Here is a 12,594-nt window from a genome sequence, read left to right on the forward strand (position 1 = left end):
TGTCTCCTCTGTTTCTGTTGTTGTCATTCCTTTTGATTTGGTGTCTCCTCTGTTTCTGTTGTTGTCATTCCTTTTGATTTGGTGTCTCCTCTGTTTCTGTTGTTGTCATTCCTTTTGATTTGGTGTCTCCTCTGTGCCTGTTGTTGTCAGTCGTTTTAAATTTGTGTCTCCTCTGTTCCCGTTGTTGTCATTCCTTTTGAATTGGTGTCTCCTCTGTTACTGTTGTTGTCAGACCTTTTGAATTGGTGTCTCCTCTGTTCTTATTGTTATCATTCCTTTTGAATAGGTGTCTCCTCTATTCCTGTTGTTGTCAGCCCTTTTGAATTGGTGTCTCCTCTGTTCCTATTATTGTCATTCCTTTTGAATTGGTGTCTACTCTGTTACTGTTGTTGTCAGACCTTTTGAATTGGTGTCTCCTCTGTTACTGTTGTTGTCAGACCGTTTGAATTGGTGTCTCCTCTGTTTCGGTTGTTGTCAATCCGTTTGATTTGGTGTCTCCTCTGTTTCTGTTGTTGTCAGTCCTTTTGGATTGGTGTCTCCTCTGTTCCTGTTGTTGTCATTCCTTTTGAATTGTTTTCCCCTCTGTTCCCGTTGTTGTCATTCCTTTTGAATTTGTGGTTCCTCTGTTCCTATTGTTGTCATTCCTTTTAAATTGGTTTCTCCTCTGTTCTTATTGTTGTCATTCCTTTTGAATAGTTGTCTCCTCTATTCCTGTTGTCAGCCCTTTTGAATTGGTGTCTCCTCTGTTCCTATTATTGTCATTCCTTTTGAATTGGTGTCTCCTCTGTTTAGGTTGTTGTCATTCCGTTTGAATTGGTGTCTCCTCTGTTTCTGTTGTTGTCAGTCCTTATGAATTGGTGTCTCCTCTGTTCCTGTTGTTGTCATTCCTTTTGAATTGTTTCCCCCTCTGTTCCCGTTGTTGTCATTCCTTTTGAATTTGTTGTTCCTCTGTTCCTGTTGTTGTAATTCCTTTTGAATTGGTGTCTCCTTTGTTCCTATTGATGTCATTCCTTTTGATTTGGTGTCTCGTCTGTTTCTGTTGACTGCTTCCTCTTCTTTTGGCGTCTCCTTTGTTTCTGTTGTTGTCATTCATTTTGAATTGGTGTCTTCTCTGTTTCTGTTGTTGTCATTCCTTTTGAATTGGTGTCTCCTCTGTTCCCGTTGTTGTCATTCCTTTTTAATTGGTGTCTCCTCTGTTACTGTTGTTGTCAGACCTTTTGAATTGGTGTCTCCTCTGTGCCTGTTGTTGTCATTTTTTTTGAATTGGTGTCTCCTCTGTTCCTATTATTGTCATTCCTTTTGAATTGGTGTCTCCTCTGTGCCTGTTGTTGTCAGTCCTTTTGAATTGGAGTCTCCACTGTTCCCGTTGTTGTCATTTTTTTTGAATTGGTGTCTCCTCTGTTCCTATTATTGTCATTCCTTTTGAATTGGTGTCTCCGCTGTTCCCGTTGTTGTCATTTTTTGTGAATTGGTGTCTCCTCTGTGCCTGTTGTTGTATTCCTTTTGAATTGGTGTCTCCTCTGTTCCTGTTGTTGTCATTCCTTTTGAATTGGTGTCTCATCTGTTCCTGTTGTTTTTATTCCATTTGCATTTGTGGTTCCTCTGTTCCTATTGTTGTCATTCCTTTTAAATTGGTGTCTCCTCTATTCCTATCGTAGTCATTCCTTTTAAATTGGTGTCTCCTGTATTCTTGTTTTTGTCAGCTCTTTTGAATTGGTGTCTCCTCTGTTTCTATTATTGTCATTCCTTTTGAATTGGTGTCTCATCTGTGCCTGTTGTTGTCAGTCCTTTTGAATTGGTGTCTCCTCTGTTCCAGTTGTTGTCATTTTTTTGAATTGGTGTCTCCTCTGTTCCTATTATTTTCATTCCTTTTGAATTGGTATCTCCTCTATTCCCGTTGTTGTCATTCCTTTTGAATTGGTGTCTCCTCTGTTCCTGTTGTTGTCATTCCATTTGAATTTGTGGTTCCTCTGTTTCTGTTGCTGTCATTCCTTTTAAATTGGTGTCTCCTCTGTTCCTGTTGATTGCTTCCTTTTGATTGATGTCTCCTCTGTTCCTGTTGATTGCTTCCTCTTGTTTTGGTGTCTCCTCTGTTTCTTTTGTTGTCATTCCTTTTGATTTGTTGTCTCCTCTGTTACTGTTGATTGCTTCCTCTTGTTTTGACCTCTCCTCTGTTCTTATTGTTGTCATTCCTTTTTAATTGGTGTCTCCTCTGTTTTTGTGTCATTCCTTTTTATTTGATGTCTCCTCTGTTCATGTTGATTGCCTCCTATTGTTTTGTTGTCTCCTCTGTTTCTGTTGTTGTCATTCCTTTTGATTAGGTGTCTCCTCTGTTCCTGTTGATTGCTTCCTCTTGTTTTGGTGTCTCCTCTGTTTCTGTTGTTGTCATTCCTTTTGACTCTGTGTCTGTTGTTGTCATTCCTGTTGATTAGGTGTCTCCTCCGTTCCTGTTGATTGCTTCCTCTTGTTTTGGTGTCTCCTCTGTTTCTGTTGTTGTCATTCCTTTTGATTTGGTGTCTCTTCTGTTCCTGTTGATTGCTTCCTCTTCTTTTGCCGTCTCCTCTGTTTCTGTTGTTGTCATTCCTTTTGATTTGGTGTCTCGTCTGTTTCTGTTGATTGCTTCCTCTTCTTATGGCGTCTCCTCTGTTTCTGTTGTTGTCATTCCTTTTGATTTGGTGTCTCCTCTGTTTCTGTTGTTGTCATTTATTTTGAATTGGTGTCTCCTCTGTTCCTATTGTTGTCATTCCTTTTGAATTTGTGTCTCCTCTGTTCCCGTTGTTGTCATTCCTTTTGAATTGGTGTCTCCTCTGTTACTGATGTTGTCAGACCTTTTGAATTGGTGTCTCCGCTGATCTTATTGTTGACATTCCTTTTGAATAGGTGTCTCCTCTATTCCTGTTGTTGTCAGCCCTTTGAAATTGGTGTCTCATCTGTTCCTATTATTGTCATTCCTTTTGAATTGGTGTCTCCTCTGTGCCTGTTGTTGTCAGTCCTTTTGAATTGGAGTCTCCTCTGTTCCCGTTGTTGTCATTTTTTTTTTAATTGGTGTCTCCTATGTTCCTATTATTGTCATTCCTTTTGAATTGGTGTCTCCTCTGTTTCTGTTGTTGTCATTCCTTTTGAATTGGTGTCTCATCTGTTCCTGTTGTTTTTAGTCCATTTGAATTTGTGGTTCCTCTGTTCCTATTGTTGTCATTCCTTTTAAATTGGTGTCTCCTCTATTCCTATTGTAGTCATTCCTTTTAAATTGGTGTCTCCTGTATTCCTGTTGTTGTCAGCCCTTTTGAATTGGTGTCTCCTCTGTTCCTGTTGTTGTCATTCCATTTGAATTTGTGGTTCCTCTGTTTCTGTTGTTGTCATTCCTTTTGTTTTGGTGTCTCCTCTGTTTCTGTTGTTGTCAGTCCTTTTGAATTGGTGTCTCCTCTGTTCCAGTTGTTGTCATTTTTATGAATTGGTGTCTCCTCTGTTCCTTTTATTTTCATTCCTTTTGAATTGGTGTCTCCTCTGTTCCTGTTGTTGTCATTCCATTTGAATTTGTGGTTCCTCTGTTTCTGTTGTTGTCATTCCTTTTGATTTGGTGTCGCCTCTGTTTCTGTTGTCATTCCTTTTGATGTGGTGTCTCCTCTGTTTCTGTTGTCATTCCTTTTGATTTGGAGTCTCCTCTGTTCCTGTTGATTGCTTCCTTTTGAAAAGGAGACTCCTCTGTTTCCGTTGTTGTTTTTCCGTTTTTGTTTATGTCTTCTCTGCTCCAGTTGTTGTTTTTATTCAGACCTTTTGAATTGGTGTCTCCGCTGATCTTATTGTTGACATTCCTTTTGACTAGGTGTCTCCTCTATTCCTGTTGTTGTCAGCCCTTTGAATTGGTGTCTCCTCTGTTCCTTTTATTTTCATTCCTTTTGAATTGGTGTCTCCTCTATTCCTATTGTAGTCATTCCTTTTAAATTGGTGTCTCCTGTATTCCTTTTGTTGTCAGCCCTTTTGAATTGGTGTCTCCTCTGTTCCTTTTATTTTCATTCCTTTTGAATTGGTGTCTCCTCTGTGCCTGTTGTTGTCAGTCCTTTTGAATTGGAGTCTCCTCTGTTCCCGTTGTTGTCATTTTTTTTTTAATTGGTGTCTCCTATGTACCTATTATTGTCATTCCTTTTGAATTGGTGTCTCCTCTGTTTCGGTTGTTGTCAATCCGTTTGAATTGGTGTCTCCTCTGTTTCTGTTGTCATTCCTATTCCTATTATTGTCATTCCTTTTGAATTGGTTTCTCATCTGTGCCTGTTGTTGTCAGTCCTTTTGAATTGGAGTCTCCTCTGTTCCCGTTGTTGTCATTTTTTTTTTAATTGGTGTCTCCTATGTTCCTATTAGTGTCATTCCTTTTGAATTGGTGTCTCCTCTGTTACTGTTGTTGTCAGACCTTTTGAATTGGTGTCTCCGCTGATCTTATTGTTGACATTCCTTTTGACTAGGTGTCTCCTCTATTCCTGTTGTTGTCAGCCCTTTGAATTGGTGTCTCCTCTGTTCCTTTTATTGTCATTCATTTTGAATTGGTGTCTCCTCTGTTTCTGTTGTTGTTATTCCTTTTGATTTGGTGTCTCCTCTGTTCCTGTTGATTGCTTCCTTTTGAAAAGGTGACTCCTCTGTTTCCGTTGTTGTTTTTCCGTTTTTGTTGATGTCTTCTCTGCTCCAGTTGTTGTTTTTATTTTTGTTTAAGGGTCTTCCCTATTCCTGTTGGTTACTGAGCTTGAGTTCTGAATCATACCCACCGTCTATCGACTCCGTCAACAATCTTTCTTTTTTTTTCTTTCTTTTTTACTTTTAACTTCCTCAGCAAGTGTTTACCGAGGATGCCAGGGTTGTGGAGCCCTGGGATCATCCCCTTTACAATGTACTGTCCTCTCACAGGAGGGCTTTCATTCAACAGACTCCGTAAGTTACAGATATTTGAATGCACGTTATACATGTAGCTTTACATAGTGTCTAGAGTTCACTGGCACATATTTTCGGCGTCGACACATTTTGTCGGCTCCAAATTACCGTAGGCAGAAATACAGCATTATTTTCAGAAATAATTTCTTTTGAAAATAATTGATCTTGATGGTGAGAAGACGTCGTAATAACCTTTATAACGGTATTGTGAGGGGAACACTTCCAAACATCCAATTTATTGAAGAATCGGTCATTAAATCTGAGTAATTTCATGTAGTTCAAACCGGATACATCGCGAAGCTTTAACAGAATAACAGGTGATTTTTTTTTATTATTTCTAACAGACATAATTTTTCTTTCTTTCTTTTTTTATTACAAAATACAGACATGAAAACATAACATCACGAAACACAGCTACATGTTCACATAAAAGAAAGAAAAACGTTCATGTAAGGACATTTTTACCATTCATCCAATCATTGAAAAACATTCATGTGGCTACCAGTTATAATTTATCTTTCTCTACGTTATTTGAATTATATATCGTACACATTGTATATATCATACACATTGTATACATTATATTCAAGGTTTCAATAAATTCTTCCCTAAAGTCTGAAAGAAAATGGGCAGATACAAACTTCAATAAAGTTCAACAATATTTTCCAATTATTACCCCTAGATGCTAAAAAAATGTAAGCCGCGATACAATTTTCAATATCTAACATCTTTAATCCTCCGTTATTGTAATTTTTCACTAGAATTTCTCTTTTGACTTTTTCAACAGATCCTTGTCACATACATTTAGAAAGCTTAAAGTTGAAGGCTTTAATAAAATATTCATCTGGATATGGTAATGTCATAAAAAGATGGATCATTTTGAAATAACTAATGTTTTTAAAAAACAATTATTCTACTTATTGGAGCCGTCGAAAATGAACGTTAGCCTGAAATTGTGATTCGCCTATGTTTCTTTGTTAGGATGCGCTCCCGGGAAACAGAACAATATGCAGTGCTATGAATCTATTTCAAACACATATTATTCATAAAATATTTATGATTGCGTACAAAAGTACATAACGTCACGTTACTGACAACATATATGCCTGATTTCAACCGTTGTGACTTGGCATTAAACATTTGCAGCGCAATACATGGAAATTAACAGTGCAAACCTTTTACACGTGCTTATAGACATTGTCATGGCAACACAAACGAACACAATTACGTTTAACCAAGAGAAAAGCTCGATCACTCGTCATTTGTCATTGACTATCAACGCGTTAATAACACAACTGATGAAATTTAAAAGAAGGAGCAAATTTCGCCTCGCGTCTGTTGCGTGCCTCGTGATGTGTTCATTCCAAACAGGAAGCGACAATGGGAGCCATATGCAAATCACGATGCTCTGAAGGAATTGGTTGAAGTCTTAACATCCCCCAGGTCTTATTACTCATTAGCAAGGTTGTTGTTATCTCTTTGTGTGTGACGGATGATGGCTTTCTAGACTGGATTCATGAGTATCGTTTATAGACGTAAGGAAGCTAATTTCCTCGGCATACCATGACAACAAAAATTAATGTTCTACCCAGATGAAAAAGAAACAAATTAAAATGTACTGTCTGTAAAAGCAGCATAACTAACCTGTAACCAACGTTACAGTGATATAGGAAACAGAACGACATTATTTACTAGCATAAAAAGAGCACTAGAAATGTGACTCGCCTTGATTCAGGTATTGAGCCAAGATATACATTGTAGGAGGATTGGCCTGCCAAAGTCATATACAGCTTTACTATCCTGTGTGACGTACACTTGGTCATTACTCAACATATGTCGAAGGCATTGTTTATCTATCTCATCACTCCTTATATTATCTTCAATTTTTTTATTTTTCATAATATCTGTCTCTTCATTTCGATTTGCATCTTTACATTTGCACGGCATTGTCACTTTATAGCCTCTTTGAAAGCTGTGTCGTTGATGGGACTTTAATTGCCATGCATCACGAGACACAATTCTTATCGTATTAATACAACACTGACCGGAACTACAATATCCAATATAAATAAACATGACGGCTGCTGAAATATCGCTGGGCATTGTGAGATTTGACAATGTCATTGTAAATTTATGTCCAAAATAAAAAAAAAATTAAAAACACTTTTATTACAACGAAAACAAGACCAAGGTCTGCAATATCGTACAAAATGCACATCGGTTGAAATCACCAATGCCGGCAATGGAAACAATTTTAACGCTCATGCAATTTATCAGAAATATCGTCTGTTACACTGCACTGATCAACAGGGGTTCGTTACAAATGTCTGAAATACACATATTCTATAGACCTACTGACACATATGTTACAGACCTACTGATATGAGTCACAGCACACATAAACATTTCAGACATTTGTAACGAACCTGTGCTCCGTCGCAAGATCACTCACTTCAAACGCTATCAGTTTCACACGTCTCGCAGCCACGGTTCCTCAGTTTCTGACGACATGTCAAATAACAAGGCTGTTATAGAATCTACCGACTGTTGTCAGGTTCCCATACAATCAACAAATACATTCACGCCTGGATTCTTCACAAAATGAGCCAAGAGAAAAGTTCGAATTAACTTCCAAAAATAACTCCCTCGTGGAAGGCAAGGTCGGATTTACGGTGTTCACTGTATTTGTCCATGCGCGAAATTTGTTCCGGGGAAAATCGAAACAAGTTCAAATCTAAATTTCAGCTCAGAGTTCTATTGATAAACTTAAATCACCCTATAGACATATCATACGCAATTGTATTGATACTGAATTGTGGAATAAAATTGAAGTGTTAGTTAAAATTTCAAAGTACTACTTTGTTTGCCAATCAGCACGCGACAATACGCTGTTCAAACTACTGAACGAAATTGTGTGGACTGTCGATCAGGCGGGCATTTTTAATTTTAAATATAAATTAGTAGTTAAAAAATAACATAAGAGGCAGAGAAAACGTAAATATAAGTATTGAACTGTTTTTGTTTGGTATTTATGATCTATTTGAATGCGCATTATGTTGTTTGCTTGTCATTCAAATAGATCATAAATACCATACAAAAACAGTTCAATGCTTAAGTTAGACTTTCAACAACCATACTTTTGAAGTAAATATAGCTTATTTTCAGGAAACATTAAATCGATTTCTTCGGCAATTTCTTTGTTGGATTGGTTATTCTAAACACACGATGAGTCTTAAGTGTACAAAATGGCCATTTGGTGCCATAAACTGCTACTTTGTATGTCTTTGTGTCTACAAAACAATTTGTTTTCAAAAAAAGTGCTTCAATTACTTGCCTTTCTAGTGATAACTCAAAACAACAGGACAGTCTGCTGATAACTATTAGTCCTCGAGGTTGGCCGTTGCCTTGTAGCCGGGCTTTATTCTATCAGGATTAAAATGGAATACTGTAAACGTTCATATCTTAGCGGAAGTTTTGATTTTGCGTTCTTCTCGCTGTGGAAATTACGCTAAATATTAAACGCGCAAATTGAACTTCCTTTCTGTTGTTCTATATAGTGGTTGCCCAGAATTCATCAATGCGATTATCTGTTTACATTTGTTCACGCTCTAAAAACTGGGTGTGCTTACATAAGGGTGTTGACATTACTAGTTCAAGCATGTAACGTTCTATAGGCTTTTAGGCACCTTTTTTTCGCTGAATTTTATGTTTCCAAACACTTGAGACACGGAGTTTTCATTCTTTTCACCTTTAATACCTGTGATGAGTTCCAAATTAATTAAATCTACTTCATTTATATTTATTTTATGTTTCCACTATCTACACTTATAAAATGAAAATGTCATCTATAGAACTATCATCACTTTACATGTACCTGTTAATGAAATGTTTGACATCCCGCTTCAGTTCATGTTGTGATTTGAATAGGATTCAAACGCTCCAATAACCAAGGTCTCTCCTTAACCACCCAATGTTTCTTTTAAAAGTTGAAATATAGAGCATTGTGTTTTATCACATACCTGCTGAATCTTGTTATGGTAATACAAGCATTTTTCAGACCATGAAATACAACATTCTGTATTCCACATGTGCTATACGAAATGTTGTATTTACCTACTAGCTGGCACTACTTTTATAGGAATCCCCTTGTCATGGCGAACTGAAAAGGTCTCGGTATTTGCAAAAAATATCAAAGTTTATAAAATCTTTGTGTCGATCTCTACCAAAAACGGAAGGTATGTGATAAAAGCAAGACCACACACTTGTGTTTTTCTAACGATTCAGAAAGCACTCATTTATTGCGCGGACGTATATATTCGTCCGCGCAATAAGCTCGTGATTTCTGATTCGTTAGAAAAACACAAGTGTGTGGTCTTGCATACATCCCTGAAACCGTGGTTAGAATACTTTATGTTATAGATCAATCACATGTGTGCGTGTTACGTTCCTCTTTAAGATACAATATGTTGGATTCTGCTGGAGGATTTCTTGGTCCCCGAGGTTTGCCGTATTCTTGTTGGCTACCGTTGTCACTTAAGTAGTGACAGGGTTAAAAATAAACATACTGTTTTATTTGCTTCAATTTATACAATTAAGGGGTTTTATCCAACTTCCAAACTGTTTCAAAACAGTAGTTTCGTACAATTCGGATTTCCACCTTTTGACCCCTTGTATTACTGATGAGTCCTAAAGGGACCAAACAGATGTATGGAGTTGTGTGATTTATTCATTTTAGCATAATGTATTAATTGCCAATTTTTTTAAAGTGCAATAACATGTGTTTGCATTATGCCCATCTTTCTCTTCGAAATTCTTCCATTTTGAAATAGAATAAATCAAAATGAGGATATGCGCAATTGCATGTGTTTAGTAACTTCTGTCTGAAAAGAGAATCTGTTTACGTACAAAAAATATTTTTTGGCAAATCTACAAATCTTGTTGGGCGATTGCTTTTTGCTTTTCGGCTACCTTGGGGAGGATCAGTGAGAGTTTTTAAATGATTTGCTAAATGTAGCACGTCCGGAAGTCGTTGAGAGCTCAGACAAATGGCCACTATCCATGGACTGTTTGTGTCATAAAGGGATGTTTCTGTCGGTAGAGGTCTGTTTATGTTAAACGCCGTTAGCTATTTATGACTTAACTCTTCTTAATCTATATTTTGAATTTTAATACAAAGCAATTTTTGGGAAGAAAACATTTATTGCAGGATAAACATACGAATGTAAGACCTTCTTATTTTTGGGCTAAATCTATATTGCTTACCATAATTAAATTGTAAATCTGAAATGGGTGAGTTAATGATGCCACAACGTGGACACGTGAATACGTCCGAGCTGTTTGTGAAACCCGAATTCTGTGTTGTTGGTATATATGATAGAGGATACATCCTCGACCAGCTGCAATCAAAATCTTTGAGAGAGGACGCAAACTCAAACCTCTGTTGCTATTAGAGAGAACGCATCCCCAAACCTCTGTAGTCAGTATCTATAAGGAATGAAACATCCCAAACCCTCTGTAGTCAGTATCTATAAGGAATGAAACATCCCAAAACCTCTGTAGTTAGTATCTATAAGGAATGAAACATCCCAAACCCTCTGTAGTCAGTATCTATAAGGAATGAAACATCCCAAACCCTCTGTTGTCAGTATCTATAAGGAATGAAACATCCCAAAACCTCTGTAGTCAGTATCTTTAAGGAATGCAACATTCACAAACCTCTGTAGTCAGTATCTATAAGGAATGAAACATTCACAAACCTCTGTAGTCAGTATCTGTAAGGAATGAAACATCCCAAAACCTCTGTAGTCAGTATCTATAAGGAATGAAACATTCACAAACCTCTGTAGTCAGTATCTATAAGGAATGAAACATCCCAAAACCTCTGTAGTCAGTATCTATAAGGAATGAAACATCCCAAAACCTCTGTAGTCAGTATCTTTAAGGAATGCAACATTCACAAACCTCTGTAGTCAGTATCTATAAGGAATGAAACATTCACAAAACTCTGTAGTCAGTATCTATAAGGAATGAAACATTTACAAAACCTCTGTAGTCAGTATCTATGAGGAATGAAACATCCCAAAACCTCTGTAGTCAGTATCTGTAAGGAATAAAACATCCCAAAACCTCTGTAGTCAGTATCTTTAAGGAATGAAACATTCACAAACCTCTGTAGTCAGTATCTATAAGGAATGAAACATTCACAAACCTCTGTAGTCAGTATCTATAAGGAATGAAACATTCACAAAACTCTGTAGTCAGTATCTATAAGGAATGAAACATTTACAAAACCTCTGTAGTCAGTATCTATAAGGAATGAAACATTTACAAAACCTCTGTAGTCAGTATCTGTAAGGAATGAAACATCCCAAAACCTCTGTAGTCAGTATCTTTAAGGAATGCAACATTCACAAACCTCTGTAGTTAGTATCTATAAGGAATGAAACATTTTCAAAACCTCTGTAGTCAGTATCTATAAGGAATGCAACATCCCAAAACCTCTGTAGTCAGTATCTATGAGGAATGAAACATCACAAAACCTCTGTAGTCAGTATCTATAAGGAATGAAACATTCACAAACCTCTGTAGTCAGTATCTATAAGGAATGAAACATTCACAAACTCTCAGCTCTAATATTTATTACGGATAAAGCATCATCTAGCCTCTATTTTTATCAATACATTTAGAAGAGGCATCCGAAATCAATCCTTTTCAGCCTATCTATCAGGAAGAATACATTCCGAAACTATGTGGTTGGTATATATACATAAACTATATATAGTTTTCAACAATTATGATACAAGTTATAACAACTTAAATCAAGCACTCTTGTTTGCCCGGATGTTAGTGCGCAGGAGGTCTTCATTTGAGCGGATGCATAACTAAACAATAGAGTGACGTCACATCAAAAACATTGTTATTTATCATGATTAAATAAATATGGACTATGGTCTGAATAAAGTGGCGGATATGCCTACGTTCAGAATAAGCACAGCTCAACCTTTGTAAGCCTAAGTATGTATATTAGAGGGGACGCCTCCTCTAAAATCTTTGGTCAGAGTCTACACAGGAGGCCCCCTCCTCCATACCTCTGTATTGAATGTCGGCTTTTAGAGTTTTTTTCTTTTTAATTTATTGACGTATCGGTTCTATGAACGATATTTATACAGAAACCACCTGGAGAAGTTGTCGACTCTCTGTACCACTGTTTAACAAAGGCAAACGAGATCAGAAGACCACAGACGTGCTTATGTTATTGACACCTCACACATTAACTTATCTCTCTTGATTTACACACCGGTATCCATGGCAATGCTATCTAAGAAACAACTTGACTGACTTTGCACAAATGTGGCTCGATCCGTTCAATTTTTGCCCTAGAACATCGATAATGTTTGAAAAACACAGTCGGCGTTAGATAAACAGTCTCGTACACTGGTATCACTAGTAAGCAAAAAGGTGTCAAGACCTTTGGAACTCAGATCTTAGTTTACTGTAAGGGAAATGTCCGTAGCATTTACAGATGTTCTACCTATATAACGGCTTATATTTGAATACTCTCAGCACAGTATCAATTTAATTTTTGAAAGATAACACCTTTTTTTATTTATTGCACTTTTTTAAGGTTCGATTTTTACAGTGCATCAGTTGATTACAAGAATTTCAAAACATGAATGA

Source organism: Mizuhopecten yessoensis, unplaced genomic scaffold (genome assembly GCF_002113885.1).
Source record: "Mizuhopecten yessoensis strain PY_sf001 unplaced genomic scaffold, ASM211388v2 scaffold1313, whole genome shotgun sequence".
NCBI lineage: Eukaryota > Metazoa > Mollusca > Bivalvia > Pectinida > Pectinidae > Mizuhopecten > Mizuhopecten yessoensis.